Source organism: Anabrus simplex, chromosome 2 (assembly GCF_040414725.1).
Source record: "Anabrus simplex isolate iqAnaSimp1 chromosome 2, ASM4041472v1, whole genome shotgun sequence".
In the NCBI taxonomy this organism is placed as follows: Eukaryota; Metazoa; Arthropoda; class Insecta; order Orthoptera; family Tettigoniidae; genus Anabrus; species Anabrus simplex.
This window is the reverse complement of record NC_090266.1, coordinates 169,499,724-169,515,735: the sequence shown is the minus strand read 5'-3', so window position 1 is coordinate 169,515,735 and position 16,012 is coordinate 169,499,724. Positions and strand designations below refer to the sequence as shown.

General features: G+C 40.7%; 1 protein-coding gene across 2 annotated transcripts in view; it reads right to left on the bottom strand.

Annotated features, from left to right (window-relative positions):
- The window catches only part of LOC137498527 (uncharacterized), a 141,867-nt gene that overhangs the window by 104,086 nt on the left and 21,769 nt on the right, over positions 1–16,012 (bottom strand). The window lies entirely within an intron of this gene.

The following is a 16,012-nucleotide window of genomic DNA, read 5'->3' as shown; positions in this document are numbered from 1 at the left end:
GCAGATGAGGATGAAGTTGACAAGTTTTATGAAGCATTGAGTGACATCGTGGTCAGGGTCAACAGCAAGGACAGAATAGTGCTAATGGGCGATTTCAATGCGAGAGTTGGGAATAGAACTGAAGGATACGAAATGGTGATTGGTAAATGTGGGGAAGATATGGAAGCTAATGGGAATGGGAAGCGTTTGCTGGACTACTGTGCTAGTATGGGTTTAGCTGTTATGAATACATTCTTCAAGCATAAGGCTATTCACCGCTACACATGGGAGGCTAGGGGTACCAGATCCATAATAGACTATATCTTAACAGACTTTGAATTCAGGAAATCTGTTAGGAATGTACGAGTTTTCCGCAGATTTTTCGATGATACAGACCACTATCTGATCTGTAGTGAACTAAGTATCTCTAGGCCTAGGGTAGAGAAAGTGAAATCAGTCTGCAAACGAATAAGGGTAGAAAATCTCCAGGACAAGGAAATTAGACAGAAGTACATGGATATGATTAGTGAGAAGTTTCAAACAGTAGACAGTAAGCAGGTTCAGGATATAGAAAGTGAATGTGTGGCATACAGGGATGCTGTAATAGAAACAGCAAGGGAATGCCTAGGAACAACTGTGTGTAAAGATGGGAAAAGGCGAACATATTGGTGGAATGATGAAGTGAGAGCAGCTTGTAAACGTAAAAAGAAGGCTTATCAGAAATGGCTCCAAACAAGGGCCGAGGCAGACAGGGATTTGTACGTAGATGAAAGAAACAGAGCGAAACAAATAGTTGTTGAATCCAAAAAGAAGTCATGGGAAGATTTTGGTAACAACCTGGAAAGGCTAGGTCAAGCAGCAGGGAAACCTTTCTGGACAGTAATAAAGAATCTTAGGAACGGAGGGAAAAAGGAAATGAACAGTGTTTTGAGTAATTCAGGTGAACACATAATAGATCCCTGGGAATCACTGGAGAGGTGGAGGGAATATTTTGAACATCTTCTCAATGTAAAAGGAAATCATCCTGGTGGTGTTCCAAACAGCCAAGCTCATGGGGAGGAGGAAAATGATGTTGGTGAAATTATGCTTGAGGAAGTGGGAAGGATGGTAAATAAACTCCATTGTCATAAAGCAGCAGGAATAGGTGAAATTAGACCTGAAATGGTGAAGTATAATGGGAAGGCAGGGATGAAATGGCTTCATAGAGTAGTAAAATTAGCATGGAGTGTTGGTAAGGTACCTTCAGATTGGACAAAAGCAGTAATTGCACCTATCTATAAGCAAGGGAACAGGAAGGATTGCAACATCTATCGAGGTATCTCATTAGTATACCAGGCAAAGTATTCACTGGCATCTTGGAAGGGAGGGTGCGATCAGTCGTTGAGAGGAAGTTGGATGAAACCCAGTGTGGTTTCAGACCACAGAGATGCTGTCAGGATCAGATTTTCAGTATGCGCCAGGTAATTGAAAAATGTTACGAGAGGAATAGGCAGTTGTGTTTGTTTCGTAGATCTAGAGAAAGCATATGACAGGGTACCGAGGGAAAAGATGTTCGCCATACTGGAGGACTATGGAATTAAAGGTAGATTATTAAAATCAATCAAATTGTTTGACAATTGGGCTTCAGTGAGAATTGATGGTAGAATGAGTTCTTGGTTCAGGGTACTTACAGCGTTTAGACAAGGCTGTAATCTTTCACCTTTGCTGATCGTAGTTTACATGGATCATCTGCTGAAAGGTATAAAATTGCAGGGAGGGATTCAGTTAGGTGGAAATGTAATAATAAGCAGTCTGGCCTATGCTGACAACTTGGTCTTAATGGCAGATTGTGCCGAAAGCCTGCAGTGTAATATCTTGGAACTTGAAAATAGGTGCAATGAGTATGATATGAAAATTAGCCTCTTGAAGACTAAATTGATGTCAGTAGGTAAGAAATTCAACAGAATTGAATGTCAGATTGGTGATACAAAACTAGAACAGGTCGATAATTTCAAGTATTTAGGTAATGTGTTCTCCCAGGATGGTAATATAGTAAGTGAGATTGAAGCAAGGTGTCGTAAAGCTAATGCAGTGAGCTCGCAGTTGTGATCAACAGTATTCTGTAAGAAGGAAGTGAGCTCTCAGACGAAACTGTCTTTACATCGGTCTGTTTTCAGACCAACTTTGCTTTATGGGAGCGAAAGCTGAGTGGACTCAGGATATCTTATTAATAAGTTAGAAGTAACAGACATGAAAGTAGCAAGAATAATTGCTGGTACAAACAGGTGGGAACAATGGCAGGATGGTAATCGGAATGAGGAGATAAAGGCTAATTTAGGAATGAGCTCAATGGATAAAGCTGTACACATAAACCGGCTTCGGTGGTGGGGTCATATGAGGTGAATGGAGGAGGATAGGTTACGTAGGAGAATAATGGACTCTGCTGTGGAGGGTAAGAGAAGTAGAGGTAGACCAAGACGACGATGGTTAGACTCTGTTTCTAAAGATTTAAAGATAAGGGGTATAGAACTAAATGAGGCCACAACACTAATTGCAAATCGAGTATTGTGGCGATGTTTAGTAAATTCACAGAGGCTTGCAGACTGAACGCTGAAAGGCATAACAGTCTATAATGATTATGTATGTATAATAATAATAATAATAATAATAATAATAATAATAATAATAATAATAATAATAATAATAATAATAATAAAAGCCTTCCAGCTGAATTTTGTGTCTGAATGTGAAGATTTTGATTTTAGCATGATACTTTTTTTTTTGCAACATGGGAGGCCAGGTACATTACTTAATTTTATGTAATTGTCTTTTGAGTTTACTGTATTCAGTTTCAAAGAAAAACCTACCTAAATTTGTAATGTGGCCCAAAATCTTTTGCATTGGATAGTATGACAGTCATATTGTCTTGTTTTACTTTGCTTAAACCAAAACAGGTATCATATCTAGTACCATTCTATATTCAGTCTTCAGCCCTAAGGCTGGTTGGATCCTCAACAGCTCCGCCATCAGCTGTCATAATAGATGGCCTAGGCATCACTGAAGAGGCGTACTAGGGAAATGAGGAGTGAGGTAGTTTCCCGTTGCTTTCCTCACCGGGCCAGAAGTTGCTGTTGCACATCAGTCTGCCAAGCCCACTGAAATTCATGCACCAACCAGCCCTATGAGCAACATTTTCACACCATTCATAGCAGGGACTGGCTGCAGAAGGAATGGCATTACTAGTATCGCTCATACCTCAGTCACTTTCATATTGTCAAAGCCAAGGATAAGACAGAGACAGATCAATGAAAGTAACAAAATTGTTCTAGCCCATACCAGAAGACATAGTGCAGCGTAAACACTAGGTCCTGCCAGCAAAGGCATCTAGTACCATTGGGCTATGAAAATTAGATTTAAAGCAGACAACATTAGTTTGAGATGTGTTCTACAAATTTCTTGATTACCATAGTTCTCTCTCTTTTATTTTCTCCGCACTGTAAGAAGCGACTAAAAGGTGCAATCAAGGGGTGATGAAATTGGAACCATGCGATTACTTGTGATTAGTACCATTAAATGACCGAGCTCGATAGCTGCAGTCGCTTAAGTGCGGCCAGTATCCAGTATTCAGGAGATAGTAGGTTCGAACCCCACTGTCAGCAGCCCTGAAAATGTTTTTCCGTGGTTTCCCATTTTCACACCAGGCAAATGCTGGGGCTGTTCCTTAATTAAGGCCACGGCCGCTTCCTTCCCAGTCCTAGCCATTCCCTGTCCCATCGTCGCCGTAAGACCTATCTGTGTCGGTGCGACGTAAAACAACTAGCAAAAAAAAAAAAAAAAAAAAAAAAAGTACCATTAAATGAGGAACACCATGGGTCAACGTTACTTACAATTAGTACCATTATGTTAGGAACACCATGGGTCTGGGCATTGCCTCCGATTAGTACCATCATGTGTATTCCACTGAGGTGGGGAAACGGGGGCTCGGCACACGGACAGGCGTCCTTGCAGGAGGAGCTGTCGTGTTGAATTGCATTGGTTCCCATGTTCAGAACGGGTCTGCATTCCCTATGAGTAGTACCAGCATACGAGGAACACCAGGGGTCTGTGTTACGTGTGGGTGGTACCACAATGTGTGATACACCGTGGGTCTACATTGCCTATGATTAATACCACTATGTGAGCAACACCTCTAGTATACATGGCCTGTTATTAGTTTCACTATGTGAGGAACACCACGGGAATACCGGCGCCCGTGATTTAGTCCCACTAAGTTATGAACACCATAGGTCTGCGTTGGTTTGGAGTTGTACCCTTATGTGAGGAATACCATGGGTCTGTGTTATGTGTGAGTGGTGCCATTATGTGTGACATACCAAGGGTCTACATTACCTGTGATTAGTACCACCATGAGTCTACGTTACCTGTGATTAGTACCGCTATAGTGGGGGGGAACACAATGGTTGTGCTTTACCAGTGATTAGTAAAATTATGAGGGTATTTTGGACACCTTTGGACAAGCATCATCTCAGAATATGCAGCATTGTGAATCGGATCCACTGATTGTTTTGAATTCATAGTCATTTTTTCATCATAATTTGTTTTTGATATTAGTCAGTTGGGTACATCTTGAAGTTTTAATTATTGTTTCATTTCATTTCACCTCATACCATTAGGGGCCAATGACCTAGCTGTTAGGCCCCTTTAAACAACAATAATCATCATCATCATTTTCTCTGACACTGCTAACAGAACTCCCGTGTGACTGCACTTTCACACGTTGACCGGTCTGGTGAGCTTCACAATGTGAGTTATATTAACATATACAATATTAAGAAGCTAATTTAAGATCTGTTCAAAAAAGAACAGAGCTTTGATAATACCATGCGAGTTGCCGAAGTAACTCCTAGCCATTCCAGTGTTTACATTAACCCTTCATGGGTGGAAACATAATATATATGCTCTAATTTTCTCACACTCAAGGGCAGAAACACCCTTGTCGTTGAAGAAACAAAACCTCGTATGTCAATCTTCCTATCCATTACAGTCAAACTTTGATATCTCAAACCTCCATTACTCAAATTTTCAATATCTCGAAGTAACCCAAATTTCCCAGCCATTTGTCCCATTCTTCACATGTATTTATTTCTCTATTACTCGAAATTTGGTTACACGAATTTCTCGATTTCTTGAAGCAAGCATTTCCTCACTGGAAGCAAAAAATACTGGTATTCTGTAACTTGAATTTTGTGCAACATTAACTGTGCAATACGGCATTTGTGGTTTGTGAGGAACAGTTAACAAGTAAGGAAAGGTTTACAGTGATGCTGGGAGCTAATATTACAGGAACCGAAAAACTAAAACTTCTAGTGATCGGAAAATTGGCGAAGTCTCGCTGTTTCTCGAATGTGAATTAATTACCGGTCACGTACAAAAGCAACGCCTGAAGTCGCGAATGACAAGCTCCAGTTATGAATCTCGGCTGCGTGGTATTGACGAGAAGTTTCAATGTGAACGGAGGAAAGGTTAACAGTAACGAACAGAAGAGACTAATGGATTTTTTCCAAAGGAGTCAACGGAGGTATGCTTCTTGTTTCACTACTGTATGTACTGTATCCTGTCTTCTAAAAAGTTACTATAATGAGGGTTATAATTAAAGTGATGCCGTAAAATAGTTTGTATTTATTTAAATACTGTTAAAAATGATGTAACCGGGCGAGTTGGCCATGCGCGTAGAGGCGCGCGGCTGTGAGCTTGCATCCGGGAGATAGTAGGTTCGAATCCCACTATCGGCAGCCCTGAAGATGGTTTTCCGTGGTTTCCCATTTTTATACCAGGCAAATGCTGGGGCTGTACCTTAATTAAGGCCACGGCTGCTTCCTTCCAACTCCTAGGCCTTTCCTATCCCATCGTCGCCATAAGACCTATCTGTGTCGGTGCGACGTAAAGCCCCTAGCAAAAAAAAATTGATGTATTTAGTATAAGCCCTTAGATACATATGATTCAATTATGTGCTATACATGCTCAAAAACGGTATTCTCTATATCTCAAAATTTTGATAACTCAAAATAAAATTTAGCTCCCAAGGTAATTCAAGGTATCGAGGTTTCACTGTATCTTCTGTAAGACTGTTCACACTTCATAGCCACATATGGATATGCAATCCATCAGAAGAATTTTAGTTATGTTCATTTTCCTATGCATGTGTGTATAGGAAAATGAACCTTACTGTAGGAGTGCATGTTTACATCGCTTATTTGAGTACTCCTACAGTATAATGCTTCTAAGATCCATTTTCCTTTACACCTCTGCATAGGAAAATGAACACAACAAATGTTGTTCTGATGGTCTTCATATCCATATGTGGCTGGGAGGCATGACCAGTCTTAAAGGAAATAATGGATAGGAAGAGCATTGTGACAAATGGGGTATTCCTTCACCAGTGATATATATGTTCCGTTCGAATTTCACAGGTGTAATAGTTGAGGAGGTGCACAAATATGCTCAGATATGGCAGGAGCTGTTTCTTCTCATGTTAGTGGAAGTTACATAATACGTTGCGTGACACAGTTTTCCGTATTTTCGCAGTTTTCCAGTAAAATGGCATTATGAAAACGGATTAGTGATACTGAAACAGTATCAGTATTAGATGATATGGACGAAGAAGTGTCAGATTTTAGTGAATGTGATTCTGAAGATGAACATTCTTACTTCAGCTTATCTAAGTGCAGCAACAAAGCAAGTAACACTGACACAGTGCAGCTGCACTGTTCTGCATTTGCTGACAACACTGTTACTCACAGAACTGAACCATCTCATTCGCTAGCGAAACTGAACTGCTGAAGCTTGTCCGGCCCGCCTTAAATCGGGAGGCTGGCCCTTCCAGATACTTTGGTCGAAGAGAAACTCCTGGAATTGTCTGCAATCTGAAAGCTCTGGATTCACTTTCCTTGTTGTTTCTTGCACCATCAAGGAGGCCTGAAATGATATCATGGAGTGTGTGACCTGGAGCTGGCCTAGTGTGCTTGTTTCGATCCTGATGGGTTGTTGGAGTGGTGAGTGGGCAGGGCCCTAGCTCGGTGGTGTCACTTGTGCCTGGTTCAAGCTAACTTACACCTCCCAAGGTCTTATAAACAAAATGGCAGACACTGTCACAATAGCAACAGTCAAGGTAAAACCACAAGCTTGCTTTCATATGATTTCATCATACAGAAACACCTTTGTAATTGCTGTGTTAGTAATGAACTCAATCTTCTTGTGACAGGAGTCATTTGCTGAGGATGATAGTGTCCACATAGTAGAAAGTACTCCATTGAGGTTATTAATTTACCATTGAAATGAATCTTGTGAATTCTTGACTATTTGTGTTCATCTGCATTGTACGAAAGATGTTTAGTCTTTTTACCGATTCGTTTGTTAACGATTTCTATTTTTATTTTTTATTTTCATTTTTAATATACATTGCTGAATTTCGGTCTATGAAGATACCAGATGTTCCATTATAATTAGTGCCTTATAGGTTAATGGTTTGAAAAACTAACCTATTTGGATGGTATGTTACTGTCTATTTTGTGTTGTCTAATTGTTGGTGTTACCAAGTTTTTGTGGATCACAGAGTGGTGAAAGAAGGTGCTGGTTTGTATGGGTCTATCTGCGATAGTCAAGGATTACTTTAAAATAAAGGTTATTTTTCTTTTCAGATATTAAATTTTAACAAACAACAAGATTTCAGGTACAGAGGTAGTTTTGAACAAAAATTGAAAAAAAAAAAAAAAAAAAAAAAAAAAAAAAAAAAAAAAAACCTAGAAAATGTTAGTTACAAAATTCGAGCTTCCAGCTCCATGTTAACAAGGTACCTACGTTACTGCTGTTGCATTTAGGCAGATAGACAAGGAGAGAAATCTCCCAATTTCTTTTACAAGATATTTAAAACACAATTTTCAAGAGCACTTTGCTCCAACGGTTACAAGTTACGACCTTCCAAAGGCACCACTCAATATTACCCATTAGATTGCAAGAAAAGAGCCTCAATGCTCTACAATTCTACCCAGGAGACTATGCTCCCAAACCCTTACAGCCTACTCAAGGCAACCATTAACTTTTACAACTCAGATAAGAGCGTCTTTGCTCGATAACTTTTACACTTTCAGGCTTCTCTAGGCACAACCTACAATTTACAAGACCATATCAATGACCTTTTAAGTTTACACAGGGGTTTCTAGTACCCATTCTACTGGGCCATTATGGAAATCAACAGGTTCAATTACTGGCCCCAAAAACAAAATGTATGGAGGCAGACACTTGTGCTCCTTGAAATCAAGAAGTTAAAACCGTACATGGGCTTGCGGCCCGACGATGCAGAGGCTAATCCTAAAATACTGAGGTGACCAGATGGACAACTTAAGTTACAATTTACAAGCGAAAATGGTTACAAAATCATAGTCACCTCAAGATTAATCAAAGGGGAATTCGAGAGAGTAACACACACTCTATCCCCGGTTTTCAGTTTTAGTACTTATGACTTACTTGAACTTTTACATGAGGAAGAAAGTTTATATTTTAGGAAATTGACTGTTATATAGTTAAAGATTGAATCCTAACCCTCAGGTCAGCTTGCAGAGATAACTACTGAGATAGAAAAATGGTGGCCATTTCCTTAACTGATGTTCTGCCTGCCGAAGAATGAGGCCGCCGCCTCCTGTCTTAACGCACACATTCAGTAACGCGAAGATAAGTAAGACAAGTTAGCTCGAAAAGGCGTCAGCTTTTATACCCGAGAGGAAGGTTCGAGAAGGCTCTGGACTAAAACCAGACACACCTTCTCACTTTATTGGCAGATAAAATAGGTAAAAGAAGTGTTTGATTGGCTGAAAAATAAATACACAAATTTTCTGATTGCCTAGGCTCCAAAGCTGGCGGGATGAGTGAAAAGTGTTGCAAACCTTGAAGTATCAAAAACAAGGAAAGTCAATTCAGTTCAGAAAACCTATAAACACAAAATTTCTTTAAATTTCTAGTTGTTCCACTTTGCACCAGAGTGCCTGACATCAGTTCTTTAATAGAGATATCTATGGAGAAAAGTCCAAACTTCTTGCAATAGTTGTTGCAAACTGTGACACACACACACACACACACACACACACACACAAAAGACATCTAGTCAGTTTAGGAAACATTAAAATAACACATTACTCTATCACTTTAGTAGTGACATCTGTTGATCAACGTCCCAAGTTCTTGTACTAGTTGTTTCAATTTTTATGTGATAGGTAGCGTTCTTGAAGTTGCTTCACTTAAATGCATGGGGTTGAGGTGTACCTCCTGGTACAGTTGGTATAAGCTGAATATCTGTAGGGGGGAACTGTTATGTGTTTCTGGCAAAATAATCATGTCTGAATGTACACTGACATGACAGAAGTCATGGGATAGGCTCTAATATTGTGTATGCCCTCTCTTGCTCGGCCAAGTGCAGCATCTTATTGTGGCATCGATTCTGCAAGTGGAAGAAACACTTGTGGAGAGAATCTGATCCATGCCATTTGGATAGCTACCCTCAGCTTCCTGCCATTTATAGGTGCAGGGTTTTGGTTGTGAATGGATCTCATCACCACATCTCATAAATTCAACGAGATGGCTGCAGCATTTGGTGAAACTCTCCAGAATGCTCCTTGAACCAGTTTTGGACAACTTGGGGCCCACTGACACGGTTCATTATCCTGCTGGATTATCTCGTTGTAGGAATACGTGAAGTCCATGAAGGGCTGCAAGTGGTCACCAAGCAGTTCAGCGTAGCAGTCATAGGTCAGCAACCTGTTCAGGTGGATCAGCAGATCCAGTCCATGCCATGTGAACACCCCCCCCCCCAGCTGGCCTGTATGATGCTGTGTTGACAACAGGAGTCCATGGCCTGTACCATATCTGAACCCTACAGTCAGCAAGAAACACCTTGGACCGTGCGTGACTCATTGGACCAAGCTATATATCGCCAGTCCTCTGGGGTCAAATTAACAATGTCATGCACCCAAGTGAGATGCTGTCCCTGGTGTCTTGGTGTTAACAAGGCCACTCGGATACAGTAAGTCTGCTCCATTATTCCACTGAAGTTACAAACGCTGTGCGCTGGCCTGCTGGAAGTGTGTGTGGTACTTCCTGCATTGAATCTGGATGTGATCTGAGCCAGTGTAGCCTGTCTGTTACCATGGGCACTTTAGCTAGATGCTTATAATCGCAATCATTAGGCGTCTGTGGTCAACCAGTGCACTGTTTACTGAGGCTGGTAATGCCTTCAGTGAGGTATTGCTGATACATACATGACACGTTCAATCAAGGAATGTTAAATATCCACACAATTTCAATAATGGAATGTTCCATTCATCTGGCCCCCACTCATGCCTTGTTCAAAAAATGATAATTCATGTCGCCTAGCCATGACCAGCAAAATCGGTGTTTACACTCATTCTGGCAATGTCTGATCACACCTATTACAGGTCTGGGCACTTTCAAGACATCGTAGTACGGTGGCGCCACTGACTTTTACCTTAAAATACTGCTATTCCATGACTTTTGGTACATCTGTGTATGTTAAACAAGCTTCACATTTGAAATCTGCCAGTAAGGTTTTCAGAAACACTGTCTTTCAGAGTCACTGTACCAAATGAGGACATGAGAAGGGGGAGTATGTTTACAAAACAGATTCTTTCTTTCGTTGGTTAATGAATGTAAATCATGAGAGCCAGTTACAGTGTTCAAAACAAGTGTTACATGTAAAATCATAAATGTAATTTTGAAGGACTTCTCAGTGATATATAAGCAAGGTTAAAAACAGCATGAAACATAAATCTAATATAGATTGACCACATAATTTGACTTCCTTACTTGACTTGATTCCTGTTGTTCCTTGTGGAACATAGGGCATAAACAAATCATCTCCATCTGGTCCTGTTGACAGCCAGCCTCTTTACATCACTCCAGGTCTTGCCTTCTTCCAACGCTTCCATGTGAACAGATCTTAGCAACGTTTGCTTGGGTCTCCCTCTCTTCCTGTTATCCTGTGGGTTCCAGTTCAGCGCCTCTCTCTCAATTGCTTCATTCCCCTTCCTTAGTGTGTGCCCGATCCATCTCCATTTCCGTTGCTTTATCTGTATGGCCATCTCATTCTCTCCCGTCCTACACCAGAGTTAATGGTTGCAGATTACTTCCGGCCAGTAGATGTTAAGAATCCTTCTCAAACAGCGGTTAACAAAGGTCTGCAACTTTGATGTAATTACACTGGTCACTTCCCAAGTCTCAGACCCATATAATAGAACAGACTTGACATTACTTCAGAATATGCAGAGTTTGGTCTTTTATAGATATTCTCTTGTTCTTCCACATGGAATAGAGGCGAACAAAGGCACCATTTGCTTTTTGAATGGGCTGCGAGACATCTTGTACAGCTCCCCCATCTTTGGCAACTACACCGCCCAAGTAAGTGAAACTATCCACATCCTCGATAGATGCACCACTGAAGACAAATGGATCTGATTTGTTTCTGTTAATTCTTAGTGCCTTGGCCTTCTTTGAGTTGATCATTAGTCCCACCTTTTCCCCTTCCTCTACCAAATCTTTGAGCTTTGCTTGCATTTCTCCATGTGCCTCACACAGGAGAGACAAATCTTCAGCAATTCCAGATCTTCAAGCCTATTGACTGATCCCCACTGGATACCACGTTTCACATTTCTAGTCACGTTCTGCATTACCGCGTCAATCACAACCAGGAACATAGTTGGCGACAGGATACACCATTGACGAACTCCTGAACATACAGATATAGACTCAGATATATGGCCCCCATGAATGACTCTGTGTGTAATCACGGTATGTTTCCTGAATGAGATCGACAATTTTTGCTGGCACTCCATAACGCTTCACTTCCTTCCACATGGCTTCTCTGTTGATCGAATCAAAAGTCAAAGTCAACGAACACTGCATAGAGGTGAGATGACCATTCAGCACACTGCTCCAGAATTATCTGCAACGTGTTTATTTGGTCGATACATGAGCAATTCGGACAGAAGCCTGCCTGTTCTCGTCGGAGCCTTAAGTTGACATACTCTTTAATTCTGTTCAACACAATCCTGGTCAAGACTGCTAGGGATTGAGAGAAGCGTAATGCCCCTCCAGTTCTTACAATTAGACGTGTCCCCCCTTTTTTGCAACTTCACTAACAACCCACATTTCCAGTCTGCCGGCATTTCCCCAGTAACCCATACCTTCTCGAATAGAGGCTACAATATATCTGCAGTGGTGTCCATATCAATCTTCATGACTTCTGATGGAATGTTTTCAACTCCTGGTGCCTTACCAATATGCAACTCTGTCAATACCTTCTTGATTTCCTCTACTGTTGGAATGCAGGTTTTAATCCTTGGTGACCACATAATGTTTACAGAAAAATGGGACATTTTAAAATATACAAAAAACCTGAGACAATTAAGGAAAACTGGGGACAAATATTTTGTTGCCAAAATTTAGTGAAAATTTAAAACGTGTCTTCATATCGAGCATGAAAAATAATCCAAAATTACTTCTTAAATTTGTTCTGCAGACTGATATAGATTATTTACTCCCCAGAAGTAGAGGCCTCATTAACCCTGTACTGTACTGTTCACTTTTATGTACTTTATCAAGAAGTGACTTTTCCTCTGATATTTTTTCTTAAAAGTCAGCACATGGTATCGCATTAAGGTGTGTTTCGACAATGAGCAAGACCTTCACTGTTGCAATTTTCTTTTTTTTTTTTTTTCTTTTTTCATTTGACAGAAAGAGTTTGCTAGAGAGAAAACATGTTCCACAGCAGCATTTGACCCAGGAACTGACAGCCAAAACTCTACCATGTAAACCATGTTCTTAATGTTAATATTTTGCTATTTAAGTAGGTAATCATTGCACACAACCAAAGAGGATTATAGTTTTAAGGCTAGCTGCCCTTCTTGACACATCTTCGAGGGAGGTCTAACCTCAGAGGATTAAGGCTAGCTGCCCTTCTTGACATGCCCCTTCCTGACACCATCTTGAAGGGGGCCTATCCACAGAGGATTATAGTTTTAAGGCTAGCTGCCCTTCTCGACATACCCTTCACCGACACTATCTTGGAGGGGTCTAAACTTACTCGGCCATAGTTTTAAGACAAGATGCCCTTCTCGACACTATCTTAGAGTAGGGGCCTAAGTACTCTAAGGCTAGCTGCCCTTCTCCAACGTTACGTTATGGTGGTCAGCTCAATCCCTCTTCCTCGTGTTTTACCGTTATGACACAGTTTTGCGGACAGATGCCCTCCTCCCTCTACTATTTTTGGAGGAAGCCTAACTACACCGTCCCTAAGGCTTTACGTCTCTATCCGACGCGTGACCTCCCTTCCTAAACAGGATAAAACATGTTGGTAATTGGAGGCTTTGTCTCCATTCGACGCGTGACCTCCCTTCCTAAACAAGATAAAACATGTTGATAATCGGGGGCTTTACGCTAAGGCTTTACGTCTCCATCCGACGCGTGACCTCCCTTCCTAAACAAGATAAAACATGTTGTTAATCCTGTTACAGAGGATTGGAAAATGCATTGTGCTATGCCCTCTACCAAGAGCAAGAATGTTTTGTGTTTAGAACATAATATATAGTCTGTTGTTATCTTACAGTAAATATCTGAATAGTCAGCATACATTCCCATCAGGTTCTGAACAGAAAAACTTACCTTGATTACAAATATATGATAGGAGGAGGGCGCACGGTATCTTGTTAATAAAAAACAAGAGAAATTGACACGCAGGCAGATGATGATTGCATGGAATAAAACTACCTCTCTCTCCTATTTCGCGAATATGACAAACTTTTTATGACGCAGACACAATAGTCACGGTAAACAATAAAAAAGATCATGGATTCGAACTCTAATCTCTCTCTGTTCAGTATTAGAATAATACTTGCATCACATGGATTTTGAACTTGAAAAAATCATGGTTTCGAACCTGTTCTCTCGGTTCATCGTCGGAATTAAAAAAAAAACATATCTAATACATGGAATCTAACTGGATTAATGCAAGAATAAAAATACCTCACTTCTTATTTCGTATACTGTCTACACGATTCATAACACAGTTACCGTTACTGAAACTCTCTGATGTGTAAGATAACAACAGACTATACATGTTAACAAACGTACAACTTCTTTAATGTTATACGCACACACAACACACTCTAAACTAAAACCGAACGCACGCAAAAATATGGAATTGATTTTAGGACAAGCAAATGCTGTGAGGTAGCCCTAACTCACATACATTTTATCACTACGTGCAAACACATACACGAGTTTTAATTCTCTTCACATTTCATTCACAGATACAGCGATTTCATTTTTTGTATTTAATTTTGATACTTGCGTGTAAAAGCTGAAGGGAGAAGGTAGTAACACATACTCCCATTTTTCTATCGAATAGCATTGTGAGGTTAGCATAAGGCTTTACGTCCCCTTCCGACAAACAAAATAACTATGAGCAGCGTCCTCTCGCTGCGGAGAGGACTTTTTTACACACACAGGATGGTATATACTTACACTGTTGCGCTGAATGGCTTGGACGGCGCTGTCCTCCTTGATGATACCATCTTCTAACGCAAGACAATGAATAACGAGAATCGAAATAGCATCTTCTGCTGGCCCATAGTAAATACCAAGCAAATGCTGCGACTGTATCTTCTGTCGATATTCGTTTAGAATTTAAAACATCTCAAAAATTCCAGCAAATACAACAGCCTATTGTCTTATTAATTATATTATTCGTGTAGTGATACCATCTTCTAACGAATATTGTTACAAGACAATCCCTGTTCGGACTGGCAATCCCCGAGCTCGATAGCTGCAGTCGCTTCAGTGCGGCCAGTATCCAGTATTCGGGAGATAGTAGGTTCGAACCCCACTGTCGGCAGCCCTGAAGATGGTTTTCCGTGGTTTCCCATTTTCACACCAGGCAAATGCTGGGGCTGTACCTTAATTAAGGCCACGGCCGCTTCCTTCCCATTCCTAGCCCTTTCCTGTCCATCGCCATAAGACCTATCTGTGTCAGCGCGACGAAAGCACTTAGCTCCTCTCTCTCTCTCTCTCTCTCTCTCTCTCGCTCTCTCTCCGATTGGGAATCGAACATGTGAATTCTATCTTACTTAGTTGTGCAACCACAACGCTGTAATCATCGACAGGAGGGCTCCCCAATCAGAAATTATAATTACAATTTTGCTACTCCAAATCCTCACGAACTAGCCCATAGTAAATACCAAGCAAGTGCTAGGACTGTATGTTACAGCACCCCGACAATATTGTTCTGTCTTATCGCGCTGAACAGCGGTCGCTTGATAGGCCAAGGCACCTGAAGAGATAAACGGAAAAATACACACACATTTTCGGCTACACGTCCCTAACCGCGTGGCCAATTCGCTCGGTATAGATGTGTTGCAATGACATTAACACATAATGCTACTAGAACTTTACAGTATAAAGATATGTTTATTTCTCTAAATGCAAAGCTTACAGCTACACATCCCTAACCGCGTGGCCAATTCACTCGGTATATGTGTGTTGCAATTACATGATCACATAAAGCTACTAGAACTTTACAGTATAAAAATATGTTTATTACACTAAATGCGAAGCTTACATCTACACGTCTCTAACCGCGTGGCCGATTCGCTCGGGGATACTGTGAAAAATCTCTCATCTGGCTATACATCGAACATAGTCATAAAAATTATTGATAAAACGGAAATCATAAATTTAGTAATTACAATTAATGCACTAACTAATAGTATGTTGTTTGACATGCATGCAGTCTAGATTGTAGCGAATAAGTACACATGTCTCAAAACGATTATTATTTTCGCCACTACAGTGTAGTAGTGAATGTGAATATCTATTATCGCTAACCCCCGACGCACTAAAGTTCAGAGCTCCTCCTCGACGTCTTTTAGTCGACACTTACAACAGGTGTTTAGTGTTTAGAACACGGAATGTTTGATTGTAATATTTCGATCTG